Here is a 20667-nt window from a genome sequence, read left to right as displayed (position 1 = left end):
CACAAAATCGGGAATTTAAAAAGGTTTTTCCTCACCTCCTTTCTTGCCTTGCGCTGGTTGCTGGGTTCCAAGGAACACTTGGGGATTGTTGTCCACTCTTTCCAGTGGCTCAGAGAATGGCTGCTCCGTGGCTCCAAGAGTAACTAACGTGTCATCTAGTGATATGCCTCCGATCTTCTTTAGCAATTCCTCCAGGCCGGAGTCGTTTGCCAATGACTTGGTAGTCACGGGGCCGGTCTCGCTCGATTTCGTCTTCTTAGACTCGTCGCTTTTCCCTTTGCTATCCAGTAGTGCCACGGCTTGCAACAGGAGTTTCCTTTGCCCAAGGGTTAAATCCAGCGTCGCAACATCGTCCTTATTAACTAGCTTTAAAGCCTCCTGGCTATCAAGGTCGTTTTTCTCTAGCTGTTCTATTGTGCCCTCCTTTAGACCAAAAGTTTGGCACCACTGTTTGAAGTCAAAGCTCGTCATTGCAAAAAAAAAAAATTGATTCGCTAACACGCTACTTATGCTGTTTGCTCGCTGATCGCTTAGGAATTGGAAATGAATAGAGGCATGGGACTCGCCGTCATTTTACTGCCTAGGCGTGGCGTGGAATTTCCGCCGCGGTATTTAATTGTGATAAACAAGTCTATCACTCACATAATAATGATAGAAGAAACGCATTTTACATTTTGTAAAGAAGCTTTTTCTAAAGGAAAAGAGGCAAGCTTAATTTTGCCGCACGCGTTGTGTTCGGCGGAAGGACATTCTTACGGCGTATGATTGACACTGTTAACCACATGCGTCGCCCACATCATCACGCCCGGATTAACTCATTATATCGTTATGAAGGGTAAATGCGTAACAAAGGTTGACATGCGTTTCTTTTTTTCGATGGTACGCCATTACATTGTTAGAACGGGTAAATGCGTTTCCTTTTCCATTGGTACGCTATTACTTTGTTACGAAGGATAAATGCGTTTCCTTTTCCATTGGTACGCTATTACTTTGTTACGAAGGATAAATGCATTTCGTTTTCCGTTGGTACGCTATTACTTTGTTACGAAGGATAAATGCGTTTCCTTTTCCATTGGTATGCTATTACTTTGTTACGAAGGATAAATACGTTTCCTTTTCCATTGGTACGCTATTACGTTGTTACGAAGGATAAATGCATTTCGTTTTACGTTGGTACGCTATTACTTTGTTACGAAGGATAAATACGTTTCCTTTTCCATTGGTACGCTATTACGTTGTTACGAAGGATAAATGCGTTTCCTTTTCCATTGGTACGCTATTACGTTGTTACGAAGGATAAATGCATTTCGTTTTCCGTTGGTACGCTATAAATGCGTTTCATTGCATTCCATTTTGAAAAATGCATTTGTTTTACCTACCGTATTTATTCGATTAAGCGCCCAACCTCGAATAAGCACCCACCTTGAATAAGCGCCCACCCTGTAGGTAGGAAAAGTTAATAAGCGCCCAGCCTCGAATAAGCGCCCACCCCCCAAGAGGAATTTTGATTATTGTTGAAGTTGAGATTAAAATTGACTTAGAGACGATCCCGAAGACCGAGTTTTTTAAGTTTTTTACTGAAACTTTCTATAAACTTTTTAAATTCAGCTTTCGTACACCTTCACGTTTAATTACTATACATTGTTTTCTTGCAAAATAAACGTACTACTTGCTACAAATGGCGAAAATTTAATAAGCGCCCAGCCTCGAATAAGCGCCCACCTCGAATAAGCGCCCACCCTCGAGGTCCAAAAATTTAATAAGCGCCCAGGGCGCTTAATCGAATAAATACGGTATGCTTTTCTTTGGCACACACTTTACTAGTTTTACCTATGCTTTTCTTTGACACACACTTTACTAGTACTTAGCAATGGATGTTTTTATACTTACATTGAGAGAATGTTATAACGTTGGTACAGGTAGCAAGATCATAAAGTTAGTAGTACATGTCCTAAAACGGGCAGCATATGCAAAACAAAGGACCAACTACTACTCGATGAAACCCGTGTGGATTTGCTAAAACGTAAGGATAAATAGATTAATTTATGTTTCACTCAAACTTGCATGTGTTAAGAACAGATGTGTTTTCATATACTGTAGGTAGGGGTTTTTTTTATTTTGAAAAGAAGTAAAGGAATTTGAAGCTATGCATGACATGAAAACTTGAAGTATTGACTTGCACGGGGAGTATCAGGGATTTCAATTATTACAATCCTAAACATGACTGTTTCACGCGGTGGTGGGAGGACAGTTTTTATATAACTTAAATATTCAATTAAATGCCGCCCACGAATAAATGCCGCATTTTAGGGCACAAAGATTAATTAATGCTGCATCTTGATACAGCGTTTATTCATATTATAGACTCAAAAAGCAAATGCAGTAACTATCAAGTTTCAGAGCAAGCCTAAAATATTTATTTTTCTTGATGCTTTAAGATATTGAAAATGGCTTTTGAGACAAAAACTACAACATGTTCCTGTTTTCAAAGTTCAAATGTTCAGTTACCATGCTGTTGTTTGCAAGGAATAAATTGAATTTTAAATAAACACTGCATGCCCTCGAATAAATGCGGCACTCAGGAATAACGAAAAATTAACGCATTCAAGTATTCTTTCTTTGTTAGAATTATTAAGGAATGGAACAATTTGCCAAACTATTTGTTTGGACACGACATTAATGTAAATATTTTTAAATCAAACCTTAAAAAGTGGATGAACATTCATTAATTATATGCCACAGTACCAGATATTATAGATATTTTAGATTTTAACTTTTAGATTGTAATGTTTTAGATTGTAATGCTTTTTTTAAATTTTTAAATTTTAGATTGTAATTTTAGTTAGGGGACCTAAATAGGGATGACCTCATGGTCCGCCTTTTCAGATACAATTTGTGTAATACCATTTGTGTGTTTGAAAAGTATTATTATAAACACTGCGGCGTTTATTCAAATAAATATGGTTGTTGGGAATATCAGGGTTGACATGGCCTAAATATCAATGTTAGTTTAAGCTTCTACCAGTTAACATTTTTCTTTTAGTTTAGGGGGAAAGTAAAATTATTAAACATGGTTTTGTAACTGCATTATTCACTTTTTAATTGAATTCTTGTCTGTGTACATTGCAGAGGCCATTCAGGAGAAGTTCGGCCATGTTGCCTTCACGAAGAAATGGGCAAGCATCCGGCAATCGTGTAATCAAAAGTGCCTTGATATTCACAAGAAGATTCTACAGCACAATGATAACAAAGAGCTAGAAGACCAAGATGAGGGATCAACTGATTAAAACTGTTCGCTGTTAAGCAGCCATGTCGCACCAATACTACTTGCAGAGTGCTTTATTTGCTAAATCGTTAGTCCAGGTTATAAAAATGAAAATTAAAAATGCAAATCTTGCTGACAAAATGTTCCGAATTTCTTTGAAACGTCTTGTTTTGCGGCTGTGATTTAACCAATAAATGACTTTTGCTCTGCCAATTTAAAATTAACAGCTGTTAATTAACAAAAATAACCTGAAATATAGTTACATAGCCCCTTTAATTAAGATCCAGGAAACTTGCAAAGACTTAGCCCATGAAAATAATATAACAAGGGCTGACCAGACGTACTCCTGAGTCTGTTCAGTTCGTTGCATCTACATCCTGTTATTGGTCCAAAACATGAGAATTGTTATTGTTAGTTTGAGTCAATAATTATTGTTGTTGTTGTTTTAAATAAAAATAAACTGCAGTTTGAGGTGACGAACATTTTTGTGTCTAATCATTGACCAGGTAAATAAACATTGCATTGTTATTATTACTGTTACAGTTATCTTTGTACAGAACGTGGTAGTATTCTTTCAAAGATCTATCCAGTTATATACGAATTTTGCAAGATCTTAAATATACCTTAAAAGGTCTTGGTAGGATCTTGCAAGAAACTTTTAAGAAAGCCGCAAGATCTTGAACAAATCTTAAAAGAACTTGTTAGAATCTTGCAAGATCTTAAATAAATCTTAATTGATCTTGATAGGATCTTAAAAGATCTCCTAAAATTCTTGCAAGATCTTAAACAAATCTTAAAAGAGCTTGATAGGATCTTAAAAGAAACTTACAAGATCTTGATAGGATCTTGCAAGATCCGATAAGGAATAATAAGAGTATGGCAAAACCCTTGCTGTAACTTGATAAGAACTGAAAGGAATCTTTTAAGACCTTTTAAGAATCTTACAAAGTTTCTAAGAATCTTACAAGATCCTGTAAGATTCCTATAAGATTCTTACAAAATCTGGTAAGATTCTTATCAGATCTTGTAAGATTCTTACAAGAACCTTAAAAGTTTCTTGGTAAGAAAATTGACAAGATCTTGATAAGAATCTTAATAAGAATCTGGTAGGATTCTTAATAGGATTTCCACCTGGGAGTGCAAGTATCTTCTTTAAAGTCTGTGTTTTGTTTATAGCATGCATCTACTATAAAAATGTAGACAGAATTTTTGTTTACGAACACTGCACCTTCAAGAGAAATGAACATCTCAGCTGATTTACGGAATTTACAACACTTGCAATCCCAGAAAAGTTCTTCTCTGGAGGAGTTTGTTCAAACTGTCCAAGACGAATACTACGAAGAATGAAAGCACTTAAGGACTCTCAAGTTCTCAGGCTGGAGAGATCTGCCCGAAGACAGCCTTGTGCAGGCCTCGATATTGAATGATCTTCCAAACGATTTTTTCTGTAGTAATTGCAACAAGCATTCGTTAAATCAAGCGTTTACATATAAGTACTGTAAGAATTAGTTGACCAATGCTCCACATTATTAATCTGCAGGTATTTTGCGCAGTAAAAATATTTTATTGTCTTTATTGAAAAAATTAATTTTGGGTTACCACCTCAGAGCTTTGGGCTAGTGATGTCTGTTTCCCTGTGGGTCCATTAACGGACCGTTACGGAACTGTTATTAACAATTAAGAAAACACATTGAAAAAATTTAACAAAGTTGATTAAATTTATTGCTTTTGAATATTTTAAGTGTTGATTCCTGTTTTTAAAAATACTTTTCTTTAGATTTCACCAGGTTTAATTTTATTATCTTGTCAATATTGTTTTGGGTTCTGTCAAACAAGTCAGCAAAGTTTATCACTGACACTAGCACCTATAACAGAAGTTGTTCCTCTTACTAATAATGGTCCTGCCTTCGGTCGTGGCGACGATCAACTTCCGCCTTCTTTGAAGGAATCCACTTTCCATATAACAGAGAATTTTAAGAAGCTTGATGTAAGAGAGCTAAAATCCTCTCTAACATTTCTACACTACACAACAGAAGAAATCAAAACAGAGCAGAAGTTGCAACAGGAGAGAATGAAGTATTTTGAAGAGAAACTACAAGCTCCCAATGCCACCAAACAACAACTAGAGCGCGAGGTTATTGACATTCCAGCTCATTCAATGAGAAATAACTTGATATTGTACAACATAGAGGAGGAGAAAGAAGAAGAAGCAATTACTACAGTACCGCTCAAATGTAAGTTGACAGTCCCTCGAGCCTCGATCCTCGAGACTCGATCCTCGAAACTCGAAAATTTCGAGTTTTTTTTGCGTGCGGCGTTGTGTTACATTTATTTACGCTGGAGTTTATTCGAAAGGTTTCAAATTACTCTTGACATATGCAAATTTTGCCAACTTTTATAACTGCGCCGCTTTAAAAAAGCAAAATTTGTATAACTTCTCTAAAGCTGTAATAATTAACGCCATTACCTGTGTTATAAATGAAGTCAAGTTTCATTCAAGAAGAATTTTTAAAAGTTTTATGCCAAATTCACAAAAAAATAAAACACGCTCATTTCAAGCTAGACGCGATGGCGCGACACAAGTCTGTCTTGCCATTTATTTACGGAAGGCTTCACCTCCGATGTTTTTCACGTGGAATTAATGTTTCGTTTGCCGTCTACAGAATTTTTACAACTCAAATTTAAAAACCGGTTTTATTTACGGAAACTCTTGTCTGAATTTCAGTAGCGACCAGCAAGAGACGTCTGAAATTCAGGCTTCTGAAACTTGTTTGCGTGATTTTGTCGGTGCTATTCTACGGTTATTAAGTTTACAAGATTCGTCGCATTTACATCGTTTTCGCATCGAATGCTTCAGATGCTGAATTACAGAACATTTTGTGATAGAAATTAAATTTGTAGTTTTATTTGCGAAAACTCAGGATGAACTTGTAAACCAATAACTGAAATATCTTCGTGGTTGAAAACATGCACTTACGGCGGGTTGAAACTTGACAAGGGAGAGCACAAGTTTGAACCACAGGTTCTTTTCACGTCCTTTTCTAAATTTAATTCGTCGATCACGGCTTTCAAGGACGAGTTTGTGTCAGTACTTTTAGGTAAGTAAACGGAATTATGATCGGCGCGAATATATCGTACTGTCGAATGTTACATGTCGGGGAAGGTTTATATTTTATGCGCTGAAGGTGGACGCGAAACACTTATACATGAGGTGCGAGCGGCTTTTATTCTTTCCTCGAGAAATAAATCGTTTCCTCGAAAGCCTTTCGAGTTATAAATATTCGAGACCACCTTGTTTCTCGATCCTCGAGACTGGAAACTCGAAAATTCCGAGTTTCGAGTCTCGAGGATCGAGTCGAGACTGTCAACTTACATTTGAGCGGTACTGTATGGGGGGCCCATTCTGGTCAAAATTACATTGATTATATTTATTAAATCAGAAATTATAAAACTGTTTGTTCAATTATTTTTGTGATGTTTTGCAAATATTTACATCTACTCTTCAAATTATTTTTACGTCTTGGAATTAATTTACCTGTCTTAGATAAGGAATTGGAAAGAAGGGGTACTCTAAGTTTTGGAACTGTAAGAAGCAATAGGGAGTGTCTGCCTAAGGACATTGTTGTCCACAATAATGAACAGGTAAAAAGACTCAAGAGAGGAGATTCCCTCTTTCATCAAAGTGACAACTTGATCTGTTGCACATGGAAGGGCAAGAAGCCTGTTCACCTGATGTCAACTACACCAGAGGGTTTGGAGATCAGTCAAGCTGAGAGGAGGCTAAGGTCAGAAAGTCGGTGGTAGAAAAAGAATTCCACACAGCCAACGTTGATAAAAATGTACAACTCAAATAAGAAAGGAGTTTACCTGGGCGATCAACAGATTGCCACCTGCTCCAGGCTAATAAAAGGATATATTTGGTATTACAAAATTTTCTTTCATATGCTTGAAGTAGCAGTACTCAATGCACATATTATGTACCAGGGAGCTGGCCACCAAGGTGTCACTCTTGGTGACTTCAAAGAATCACCAATGAAGCAGGTTATTGGAGGAAATTTTTTCTGTTGGGACACATTGTCATGCAATGTTCCCTTACATGTTCCAGATATTCATTTTACCCACTAGCACTTTCACCATCCTGTGAAAGCTGTCACTCACAGAAACCGCAACATGCACATTCAGCGAGTGGAAACAGTGTATGAGTGTGGTATTTGCCAAGTGCACAAACATTTGGGCCTACTTTTACGCTGGTGTCAGCCATGACCGACTTGAGCCCTGTCCAGCCTGGGGCTCCCCTCTGCCTCGAGGAGTACATCATTCAGCTTTATGGAAGCGCAGCCTGCTGGGCTTGGAAAATTTTTCCTTGTGGCCTAAGGCCGACAAAGCATTTATTGTTGGTCCTGGTCATGTCCCAATCCCAGCTAAACTGGTAGCCAAAATCACAGAAGGCCAGTTTGTGGAGTTAACAGATCTGCTGTTGGTCAATCTTCGAGCAGTTGAGCTGGAGCCTCAGGCATTTTTAGAGGAAAAGCTATTGGTGTCAAATTAAAACGTCACCAATTGGAAATACATTATGTTGTTCAAAGACATTGATAGTTGTAAGCATTGCTTCTCACTGTAATGTAACCTAATGTAACTTGTTTGTGTCTTGCATTAATAAAAATCTTTTCAGATTATTTGTAGGTACCGTAAAGTTCCGTGTATAAGCCGCACCTTTTTCCTCTAAATTCAAGTCAAAAATCGGGGGTGCGGCTTATCTACGGAAACATCTCTGGTTGGAGTTCTCAAAGGCCTAATTAATATTCATAAAAACTTCTCAAGACGTCATTGAATAAACATATAACAACCTGAAAACTCTGTTGTTGTTCACTACCTTTTAGTTCCTCTGCAAAGCTGTTTGCAGTGAAGCTTGGCGGTCACTTCGAATCATGTCTTTCCGCCGCGTGCGAGAAGGCACCAAGATAAACGAAAATACTCACGAGGCAAATGGCCGACCGCTTCGGTTTTTTATTGAACTTCACAGCAAATACATCTGCTGGATTAACAAACTCTTATTCTGCATGAAGTTTTTATCCTGTTGCGGGTAGCAGTTTCCAAGAATCTTGAAAAAAAAACGTGGTTTCTTCCGAAGAAAATGCCGCCATGTTTGTTTTTAATGCCCAGACTCTCTCTACAATTCAGAGCTTGGCTACTAAGCATTCATTCGCGAACGATTCGAACGAATTACAAGTGTTTCAGGAGTGTTTAGAAGTAATAATCTCGAAAAAATGATAAAGAGAGCATCCAAGTTTAAGATATTGTGAACTCAAACTAAAAAGGAGGTATGACAAGTGAAATTTAGCTTTCGTAAGACTTAATTTATATTAAACATTGCAACAACCACCGTGTCAGTGTTTCAAAACCGTGCTTGTTTGCCCTTGATTGTTTACCAATAGAACTTCACTTGAACTTCAAAACTTATGGTCTGTATATTTTTTTTTCCAAAATTTGAGCTGCCAAATCGGGGATGCGGCTTATCTACGGGTGCGGCTTATACACGGAACTTTACGGTATACACAGGGCACTATCAGAACTGAGACCAAGTATTGTCGCGTGTTACTGAGGTAGACAAGGACAAGCTCATGGGGTCTGTTAAAAGGGATGTATTCATTGCTGTACATATAAAAAACTACAAAAATGTACCAGTGATTGGCAGGGTAGTCAAAGTCAACAGTGACGTTTTCAAACTTCAGTATTGGAATGGAGCTGGAGGAAAGAATGGCATGCAGCCCTGGATAATTTAAGCAGATGGAAACATTTGGGAAGATAAACTGGCCATTTTCTTGCATACTTCAGTCTTGTTGAAATTAAACTGGACAACCAAACACTTCGATCAGCGATGTACAAGTATCTGAAAGAGAAGTATCAAAGCTTACTAGCAAAGAATGTTTGGTTTTAAAAGAAGTCTTTTAATTGACAAGACAATTTTAAACAGTTGTAGAAAAATGCAAGTTCCAACTGAAATATGTAAAGAAAAGAGTTTTCTATTATTGTAAAAATACACACAATGGATCCTCCTACCGTTTTATGTCATAAAATATGAAAATTTGTTATCAAGGCAGTAAAACAATTTATTTAAGAAAAAATTGTTGTTAGAGTTTCATAATTGTTTCTTTTTATCATGATATCCCTATATTATCTTCACATTTCAGTCTTAAATCAAGGCTGGATTTTTGCATCATTGACGCAGAATATTTTATTTTGACACACATAAAATGATGGTGGAGTGATAAAACTTAAAAAAAAAAGTTACCCTGTATATAAGTCCTTTTAAAGCTGCAGGCAATAATGGGGGCGATAAGAAGCAATATGGGGTAAACAAATCGGTAGACCTGGATATAATTTACCGGTAGTATCTCATGGATGGTAAAGGGTATTTTATTGATACGTGATTGGCCCTTTTTCCCCGTCAAATGTGAAATAGCTTTTTTTTCTTGTGAATCGTGATTTCTATAGTAGCCGTGAACCATGATTTTCATTACGGTATGTTTTTTGTTTTTTTCGACGTCCGTCATTATGTAATGAAGACAAAAATAATATTCTGTAATGTGACAAGAGAGTGGATTTTGGGAGCACCGCTCTCAAATCAGCGAAACAAATGATGCAGTGGTCAGCTTTTTGCTCTACACACACGAGATTGTATTATCCTGTGCCCTCAACACAAATAATTATTCATCTTTAAGATTTTCCAAGGATGTTGCAACAAAGCCTCCCTTTCATGAATTCAGTCAACCAAGAGAATCTGGGCAAACGAAGGAAGAGAATGCGCGAATACAATGACGACTCATCCGACAGTGTTTCTGTTTATTTTGTAGTAGAGTTTCATCATGTATAGAACTCAGAGCTTGGTTTCCTTTTTAAGCGCCCAGAACGTGAGCGGAGGAATAGAGAAAACCAGAATAAACAAAAGAAGTTATAAATCAAAAACACAAAAGAGCTTAATATGAAATCAAAGGTTGAAACAGTTAATTGGATGTTAATCAATACAATAAGCCAGGATAAGCTTGCCGTGCTATCTTCTAAACACGTACAGACTCGTTGGTACACGCGTGTTGAAAGTGACTAATTAATTATGCATGCAGATCTGCATAACTTAAATTCACAATATCATGACGTTTTGGAATGCATTTCTTGCCTTTATATTGAATGAAATTCAACTCTGAGCAAGTTTAATTCAAGTTTCTTTCATATTTCAATCTATAGTTCAGAATGTTTGGATTCTTTAAGCCAACAGATTTGACACCCACATGTAATCTGAGATGCAACTTGTCTGGGAATAATTTATATTTAGCTGTTTGGTGTGTTTTTGTGGGTGTTGGGATTTATAAAATTACTATTCTGCTTCTGAAAGTACAAAGAAGTATTTTCATTAAGGTTAAAAGTAAGTGAAAGTGTTGTATTGTAAAAGAATTCTGCAGTTTTGTTTAGGATGTGCTGCTTCACACTGCTGTGAATTGTCTCATGGCCTGAGAACAAAAATTTTAACCAAAAAACATACAACACTTCATATGGTCAACCATGCCCTCAGCAGGGCAACCAAACTCAGGGGGTTGTCCGTCATTTGCCATAAGGACAACCTGGATTTTTTTTATAATTTCGAGCACTGGTTCTATGCCATTCATAGAGAGACTCGGGCCTACATTTCAACATTCTGCATGTGTTGCTTTGCCGATTGATTAAAACTTTGTTTGTTGACTTTGCTTGTTGTTCTTTTGTTGCAGATTCAGAATTTTTTATGCAAAGAGAATGGCAGTTGAACCCGGAAATCAAGAAAATGGGCTAGATAAGGATGGCAAAGCTGAAAAAGTCAGTTTGATATTAAGTCAACCTCCAGAACTTCAAAAGCCAATGAAAATGGCAATGATGAAATTTTCCCCGTGTGGAAAAATGTATATCCCTGGCTACAGTGCGAAGGAGAAAAATGGATGTCATGCTCAACACAAAAACAACAATGCATTTACCAAGGGAACAAATAACTTTAGACCTTCTACGCTCAAACGACACGTGGCTCACCATGTTTTTCAAAGTTTCAATATCAGAGTTTGACCCAGACCATTTTTGAAATGACCCAATTTAAAATGGACATATGACCCGCTTTGACTAATTTTTAGATTGAACACTGCCACTTAAATAGATTTTTAACACATAGAAAGTTAACAATTTTCTGCAATAATAGCAAATTCCAGTTGCTGTTCCAGTTGATTTCCTTAAAAGAAGACCAACCAGGTATGCTGCAAGGCTTACAGAGTTACAGCTGTCTCCTCGTGATCATGACGGGAAAAATGGATAATAAGGTACAACTAGAAGTAACTACTGGCATAGGTAAACATCTCAGACAATGTCAGGTTTTGGATCAATCTGAATCATTATGAGACCACCACAGAACAAATTATGGTATAAACAGAAGGAGTGTTCTTTGTGACTTTCCTTTCTTTAATGTTACACAACAAATGCCTCAAGATATATAATGCATATTATTTTTGAAGGAGCAGTACCATATGTCATTGGACACTTGCTTAAATGCTACATACTTGTTAAAAAGACATTTACACTGAAGCAATTCAACAGGCATTTGCGTGATTTTCATTATGGGTACTCACAGATGGCGGACAGGCTACAGGCAATTTCAGAAGAAATGTTACGGGCTGATTGGGGTGATGAGAGGGGAATGTCATCATTTGAAGGCCATGCTGCCAAAAACTGGTTATTTCTACGTATCCTGCCATTCATCATTGGGGATTGGATTGACATGGAAAGTAGAGAGTGGAAAGTATTTGAAAAACTACTTGTAAAATGTGCCCTACTTGTTTCACCAGTTATTCATGTGGAAAGTGTTGCATACTTGAAGACATTGATGAGAGACTTTCTATCTGAATTCAAGCAAATGTTTAATGCAGTACTTATATCAAAGTTACATTATTTAGTACATTGCCCAAGACTGATATTAACTTTAGGTCCGCTCGTAAACTACTGGTGTATGCGTTTTGAAAGCAAGCATCGATACTTTAAAAGGAAAAGCAGAAAGAGCAGTTCTAAAAATATTTGTCTCTCATTGGCTAAAGGTCACCAAATAAGAGCTGCTTCTTTTTTAACAGACGAGTGCCATTTACTATTCAAGGACTCCAATAGAAAAGTACAGCAGTTAATTGGTGGCGATTTAGAAAATGCAACGAGTAGAGAAATATGTGGTCAACCTTTATAGAGACTGGGACTAGCCCGGTCGTGTCATGTCATGTCAAGTGGAGACTGGGACTAGCCTGGTCAAACCTCACGTGTGGTTATTTGTAGTCGTTTATCATTCGGATTTGTTATGCTCTAATTAATTGTCATTTAACAAGGAAATGGATGAACTCTTATCTTAAGAGGGAGTTAAATAATTTTCTTAATATGGACGTTTCTCTCGTAACCATCGTGTACCGTACATCATGGATCACTGTGCATGGTAACAAGTACATTCCCGATGAATGCATTCTTCTAACCAAATCTGAAAATGAAATACCTATCTTCAGGACATTGAGAGTGATTTGGGTAGTAAATAATCAATTTGTAGTTTTCCGAGTTTCCATACTTGAAACATTAAATTTCAATGAACATCTCAATGCATATAGGGTACAACAGTCACCCCAAGTGGCTGGTTTGGACCTTGTATTACAAGACCAATTGCTTTCACGTGAGGTTATACACATTTTTAACTTTGATGGGGATCAGTGCATATCTCCAAAAACATCATTGGAAACCTCTTCAAAACATAATACCCATACTATCCATTTGAAATATTGTTTAAAGCAGTTAGTTCAAAATATACCATGGTCATGTTAAAGTAGCTCATATATCGAACTTACGTAACTTTTAATGGCAGTTATACAGTTACTGTTTTTGGTTTCAATTATAAGTTTCATTAGGCACATACAATGTTACATAGCAGTCTAGTGAGGGTAGAAAAGGGTTTATGTGTGACGCGTGAAAAGGCCAAGAATTAAATCGTGACGCATGAAAATAGGCAAACATTAGACCGTGACGAGTGAAAATAGCTAGAAAAGGCACGTGATTCGTGAATTCAGCTGTTTCAAGTATATGTGACACATGAATTTTGTTAAAATTTGTGCGTGTAACGGGATGACAACACCCCCTTTGCTACCCTCTCTAGTAACACTGTCCTCTGTGATTCGTTTAACCCTCACCCTTAATAAATTGTGAGAGGTATTCCTCACTTTATTTTAGTCATCGTTTTTTAAAACATGTTTAAGAGCTCAGATTGCAAACATCTGCCCTTAAATTAAGTTCTTTCTTTAAATGTTTCCCTTAAATTAAATTTCTTCCCCTCAAATTAGAATGAAGTGCCTTAAATTGAACAGTCCATCCCTTACTTTAACGGTTATGCCTTTGAACCGAGGACTAGGTCCTTCATTCCAGTGCCTTCCTTTCCATATTTCAAGGAAAGGGCGCTTAAAATGAGTAAACACCATTTGAAACAGCTCGTTATATTGGGTTTCTTACCCTCAAATTAAGATGAAGTGCCTCATTCCTCGCGAAGCGAGGCCGAAGGCCGAGCGTAGCGGGGTGTATAATTTTGTCCCTCAAAGGGATCAGGCGGGATGAAATCTCGTGTGGAGTTTACGGTCATATATATTTCTATATATATTTGTGAGCTTGGTGTGTGGCGGAAATGACGTCACACGGCCGCCGCGCGCTGGTGGCCTAATGGTAAGGCGTCGAACTTGAAATCAGATCTTCGGACCTGAGGTCGGGGGTTCGAATCCGGCTAGGGTTTTTTTTTTCTTTTTTTTGTGGGTTCGAATTCTGAGCCTTTCATTTTTATCGTTTTTCTTTTCGGATTAAAATAACATTGATTTCCACATAATACTCCCTCAACGCCTATTCAGGCTATAAACCTTTCATCGCCATCAGGGGCGCGCGGGCGGAGGCTTCGAATCCTCCTGCCGTTCGTTCTTCTTTTTTTTTTTTATGCCATCAAATAAATGTCCAAAATGCGACTATCCAATAATTTGTCGATGATTTTGAAAATAGCCTGCGCTTCCCAACGCTTTCTACCTCTTTACGAACCAGAAAAAGCCACCATCTTTAAAGCGGAGTAGACCCTGGAAACGAGGGTGTCGCGGCCATGCCCGTTGAAATAAAATTTCTAACAAATATATCTTCCTGCCTACTGTGGAAAATTGAATATGTACAATTCAATTAATGTTCAACTTCAAATAATCCACTCCTTATTTATAACACCCCCCCCCCCCTCCCCAACCCAGAGCTTCGCGAGGCCCTGCGAGTCACGTATTACTAGTATTTAATAATCAATCCCTTACCTTAAGGGTTACAGCCTTGAAATAAGGACATTGTCCTTCATTTTAGAGCATTTTCCACCTCATTTCAAGGAAAGGTTGCTCAAAATAAGTAAATCCCTTTTGCAGGGTTGATTAGAATCTCTGCGAGTACATGTAATGGGTTTTTATGAGCAGTGCATGCGAACAGCAGACAAAACAATCAGACAAGTTGAAAACAAAAGTGACAGGACGCTTACTCAATGCATCACTTCTCAGTTGGAACAAACCTTAAGTGTGGATGATATCACACGTGTGAACTCTGCGCCAAAACTGCCATTTCATGGTTGTCGTGAAGGGCTACTGTCCATCAGTTCGAGATTCTCCACGGTAGTTTCACCATTTGAACAGTGTTGAAACCTGTAATATACAAAACACGACCTTCAACGTGATAGAAAGTAGCTTAGAATACTACAAACAAGCGGAATATTTCGAAAATCGAAATTCGACAGGATGAAAACTTAACTAAAGGGAAGATAAAATGCACAGCTAAATTATCTGAGCTGCAAAGGAATGTGCGGACGGTTTGCAGTTCGACTGTTTGTAAGCATGGCAAACACCAAAAAAAATCTCCTGAAAGTGCCCAATGTGAAAGAAAGTTTGTGTAAAAGAAGTTCCGTGCTTACCTGAAGCTATCTCTAGTCATAGTTATGCTCCAGTATGAAAACATTTCCAGGGAAATACGTCCACTGCTTTAAGCAAAATGGCTGCCAGTGGATTGCCAGTGTGATGCTGAGTAACCAGGCTTGTTGCACTTTTTGAGGGACCCTGGGAAGGAGGTTAAACCGCGCGCGAGTCCGCGTGTACGCGCGTGATCTGTGGCAGGCGTCAGAAGGGAGGGAGGGAGAGGGAGAGAAAACGGGGAGGGGGGACGCCCCCTGCCCTGCATGATGCGGCTATACGACAAAGAAACTCGCGCCTCCATAATTGTTTCCTTGTTTTGCGATCATTTGTCAGTTGGCAAAAGCCAACGAGTCAGAAAAAAAAACGCAAGCAAAGCAGGCACGGACCCTGGTGAAAGTAAATAACCACAATCAAACCCGATTTTGGGGGGAGCGGGGATGGCGCAGTGGTGAGAGCACTCGCCTCCCACCAATGTGGCCCGGGTTCGATTCCCGGACCCGGCGTCATATGTGGGTTGAGTTTGTTGTTGGAGGGTCTCAATGGGGTTAACCGTTAACCGTAAAACGGCCAAACATTTAGCCGTTAGGCGTAAAAAATGGAAAATTTCAACCGTTAGCCGTAAAATATGTTAACCGTATAAAATCGGTCAGTAATTATAATTAGTAGAAACTCAGCTGTGTTCTATTGTAAATCCGCGAATCTGATTGGTTCTCCCACTGTTTTCTACTTTTTAAAACAATAGAGTGTTTCTGTCGAGGAACTATAGGCTGATAGTTGCCCCGCGGAAATTTGATGTTCTTAACTTCTCGGGCTAATATGCTAGTTTTAAGAACATCAAAATTTAACCGAAATTTAACAAACGAAACACAACCAGAAGAGAAACCCACTAAATGCAGTGAATTTGGTTGGGTTTTTTTGTCTGCAGGCAGCTTGTTTACAAAAAACAGTCACGGGCGGGCACTATCGATCCGGGCATTTTTCACGGGAGGGCACTATGGGCTGATAGTGCCCTCCGGCGGACGGGCACTATCGCGTCACGTGTTCAATTTAAACCAATCAGAATCGGAGAAAGTTTAGTGGTGAACTATAATCGCCGATAGAAAACAGTCGCGCGTGTGTAGCTCTTTAAGCGGTAAATTTTCTTGATTTTTGTCTTCAAAGTGCACAATATTGTAGGTTTTGGACTGTAATCCTATAGAGTTTCTACTAAAACAATTAGACAACTCGCCCTCGTTTTCTATGAGCGATAGTCAACTCGGCTGCGCCTCGTTGACTATTTGCTCATAGAAAACTCGGGCTCGTAGTCTAATTGATAAATAAACCAAAGTAGTTCACTTAATTGTCCCAGAATGGCCCTGAGACCTTAAATATGTTTTTCAATAATGGAAATTAATTTTTAACTTTTTAAAACAATAAAAATTAACTTTTAACTTCTGTTAACCGTTATGGAAATAAATTAACCGTTAGCTGTAAAAAAGCAAACATTTTAACCGTTAACCGTAAAAGCCACCACCCCATTGAGACCCTCTTGTTGGTTCTCGTCCTCGCTCCGAGGGTTTTTCTCCGGGTCCTCCGGTTTTCCTCCCTCCGCAAAAATCAACACTACTAAATTCCAATTCGATCTTTATCAGTCCTACGTCTTACACATGAGCCTCTGGCTCGGACACCGAGGGTAACCTCGTCCCGCGTATGGACTTTAAAATTGTATTTACATTTTACATTTACATTGGAACGTACCACAAGCAAACTGAAGTAGAATTGAACGTCAACACTAAAGCCCAAAGCAAAGTAAAACTTTCTTTAAGCCCGGGACAAAAAAGGATGAGTGACTCTCGTGACAGTTTTCGTCAACTTCATCGACTATCACTCGGGCCCAACAAGAGAAAACTCTCAACGACTCTCGTGAAAAATGTGAGCACATTCAAAGTCTTCAAAGTCGATGAGAGTGCACGAGAGTTCCATGCCAAACGAAAGCGAGAGTTGGAATTCTCATGACCTCTCGTCAATTCTCGTCCTCGTTTGGCCAGAAAAAACAGCTCGACTCATTGACTGACTCTATCGACTCAGAAAAACGGGATCTTCAAAACTGGAAAGTGTTGACGAATCATGCACACGTCTCTCGGGATATGTTTCATTGTGTTGCCAGACACTTAGACGCATTATTTTACCTTTTTGAGTGCATTTTTCGCAAATAAAAACTACATTTATTGTGTAAAATAAACTGGCCTCGTGTTTCGTGAGGTGTCTCGTTCAAATGTTTGCAAAAGCTAAAAAAGATAAATTGACTGAAAAATAAAAATAAGAAAGAGTTTGTCAGCTATTTAAAACAAAACAAAAAAAAAACAATAAAATCCCTTAATAAATTGTATTTACCAAGGGTAGTACGTAAGTAACGCGTTAACTGACTACCTTAGCTGACCTTTAACAGTCTTAGCAGTTAATACTATGAGCTAGTGTGAAGTATCTCCAGGTTTATTCTACAATGGAGAAGACTTGATCGGTTCCAAAGAAGTTTCCTGATTTTCTGCTCAGTCATCGTTCAATAAGGCGGAGGACCAAGCTCCCTGTACTTTTGGCATACGTAGCGAATATGTCAGCGAGTACCGGTAGCCTAGCCAGTGGCTAATATCCCCAGCTCCGTATTTAAATATATTGTTTACTGTACCCGATAATTGAGCAACAAAACTGTGTCGGCGAATTTTTATTTGTTTACTCTTTCAAAAGCTATGACTGTTTTAACTCGGAGGATAGTTGTTCCTTACACTTTTAAAGTTTAACTGCACAAAATGATGTCAAAAACAAACCAGACAAGTAATCAATATTTGCCAATGTGTGAAGAGCACACAGCGATACTAATCGCTTTCTCCCGCTCTAATCTGTCCGAAAACGAACCCGATTTATGAGCCTCGGTACTTTTGGAAATAACACGCTCTTTTTGGACAACATTAATATCTTTATCGCTTCGTTATTTTTAATAACCATTTTGTACACTGCGATAGCAATTTTCCTAAAAAGGCAGAGTAAAGCCCTCGCAGAAACTGCACCAATCGTACAAAGACATTCTTTAAAGAAACGAAGATAAGCTTTTCAAATGGCGGTTGTTATCGTGGTGCTGTTTTAAATTTGTGTATTACCATACGCTTTGCTGCTTTTAATATATCGGAGAGCTTCTTGTACCTTTCAGCGACTATTTGCGATTTTAGCAAATTTTCTGTGTTTTTCGTCAACTTCCGTCAATCCAATAATTTGTCTGTCATTTGTTCAAAGTTATCGTCGTAGGTTAAGAAACATGTTATGCCCCTGCATGAGAATGCAGAACATTAATAAGCAGAATAAGAATGCGAAACGGGAGCAAATAATTTGAAAAGGAATAAAAACTTTCCCTGATTGAAACCTTTGATGTCACAGAAAACTGCTAAGAAAGATTATATTAGATGCTGTTTTGTATAGAAAGTTATGTAGCACTTTCTATTCGACAGAACTCCACAAAATGTCTGGGAGAAAAGGGAGGGGCCAATGCAAAGTGTTCAATAATAAGATTATATTAGATGCTATTTTGTATAGAAAGTTATGTAGCACTTTCTATTCGACAGAACTCCACAAAATGTCTGGGAGACAAAGGGAGGGGCCAATGCCAAGTGTTCAATAATAATATTCCACAATTTGGCCACAGTGAGTACAATAGAGTAGAACAGGATGAAAGTGAAAGTAAATAAAGGAATCAAGAATTAATAGTTTACTCGTATTTCTTTGTCTTCCCTTATGCGTGCTTTACACAGGATATTTTAATAACATTTTATTACTTTCCTGATTGAAATAATTTTCTCAGTCTCTATGAGGTCAATGGAATTAATCACTAGTTTGTAATAAGGAAGCCAAATTTTAAAATGATTAAACGGTCTCCACAAGTTTTGACATTTCTTATTCTTTATATATATGTCGTAGAGCTGATTAAAAATTAAGATTAAATTTAAATTTCAAAGTTTTTTCCATTGAGATAACTTCGTTTAGATTAATTAAAATGAACTGTGATGCCATATTGGCATTTTGTTCGGCAGTTATTGTGTTTTACTCTAATGAAATCCTCAGTTGTTATTTTAATATGACTCTGGATTGTACACAACCGGAAGAAATCCTGTCGCATCTGCTTTCTTTTCATGATTAAAAAGGAATGAAAGAAGAAAAACAACAAAGGCTTTTAATATAACTCCCTGACTGACCCATTAAAAACAACAGAATTGGAATTCATTTCCGATTAAATTGCGCCGATGGGTGTCTTCAATTTATAAGGCTGCTTATCCTATAGCTAACGCTTCTTCAAGGGCAGTGTAGGTTCTTTTTAGAACCTATTATAGCACTGATAATACGGCTGAAAAGTAAAGCAGCAGATCATGTCATCGGCAAACAACACAACGATTCCAACAATTCTCAACGAAACTTCGTCGGGCCAACAAAACTTGTTGTGTATCGTGATTGATTCGACTGCAATTCTTTCCGCGTACTGTTCTATTTTGTTGGTCAGTTTTATCGGGAATACCTTCATAATCATCATCGTCTACAAAAACCGAGATCTACAAAAAACAATTAACTATTTCATCGTGAACATGGCCGTCTCAGATTTGCTTTTCTCGCTGATTGCAATGCCTCGTCAAATAATTGGATTGGTCACTCACCCATGGCATTGGCCTGTCAGTGGAATCTTAGGAACGATATTTTGCAAGTTGTATCATTTCACAATTCCAGTGTCTCTCCTTGTTTCTACTCAAAGCTTGGTGTGGATAGCAATTGACAGATTAATTGTCGTCGTTTTTCCAATAAAACGTGGTCTTATTTCGACCAAGATTCGCACAATAGCTATAGTTTCTACCTGGATAATAGGAGGAGTTTTCCATTTCCCATCGCTGATAATGATGAGGATTGTTGAACATGGCAATAGCACGCACTGTATTGCTGTAGACGCAAAATCAATTTTTCCCAACCAAGAAGCTGTCGCAGCATATAACTGGTTTTATCTGACTTTCCAATTTATTGCTCCGTTATTTTTAATGACCATTTTGTACACTGCGATAGCGATTTCCTTAAAAAAGCAGAGTAAAGCCCTCGCAGACGCAGCAACAAATGTACAAGGACATTCTTTACAGAAACGAAAACAAGCTATTCGAATGGCGGTTGTTATCGTAGTGCTGTTTAACATTTGTGTTTTTCCATACGCTTTGGTTCGTTTAATGTATTTGAACCTGTCTCCCTGCGACTTTCAGCGACCATTTTACGTTTTGGCGCTTATTATGTGGATCTCATCGACTACCGTCAATCCAATAATTTGTCTGTCATTTGTCAAAAGTTATCGTCGAGGATTGAGAAACATTTTATGTCTATGAAGAGAAAGTCATGAAGCACTTTCTAGTG

The 20667-nt window shown here is 38.0% G+C and overlaps 1 long non-coding RNA gene across 1 annotated transcript; it reads right to left on the bottom strand.

Moving 5' to 3' along the window:
• Nucleotides 1-8892: 8892 nt before the first annotated feature.
• On the bottom strand, nt 8893-15356 carry LOC144652379 (uncharacterized). The gene is made up of 3 exons (XR_013570523.1): nt 15264-15356; nt 14868-14997; nt 8893-9155 (listed from the first exon to the last, which is right to left on the bottom strand). It is a non-coding gene; the product is annotated as an uncharacterized LOC144652379 (long non-coding RNA).
• Between the last annotated feature and the right edge of the window lie 5311 nt (nt 15357-20667).

Source organism: Oculina patagonica, chromosome 4 (assembly GCF_052425735.1).
Source record: "Oculina patagonica isolate OP01 chromosome 4, crgOcupat, whole genome shotgun sequence".
Classification (NCBI taxonomy): domain Eukaryota; kingdom Metazoa; phylum Cnidaria; class Anthozoa; order Scleractinia; family Oculinidae; genus Oculina; species Oculina patagonica.
This window is presented reverse-complemented; position numbering and strand designations above follow the sequence as displayed.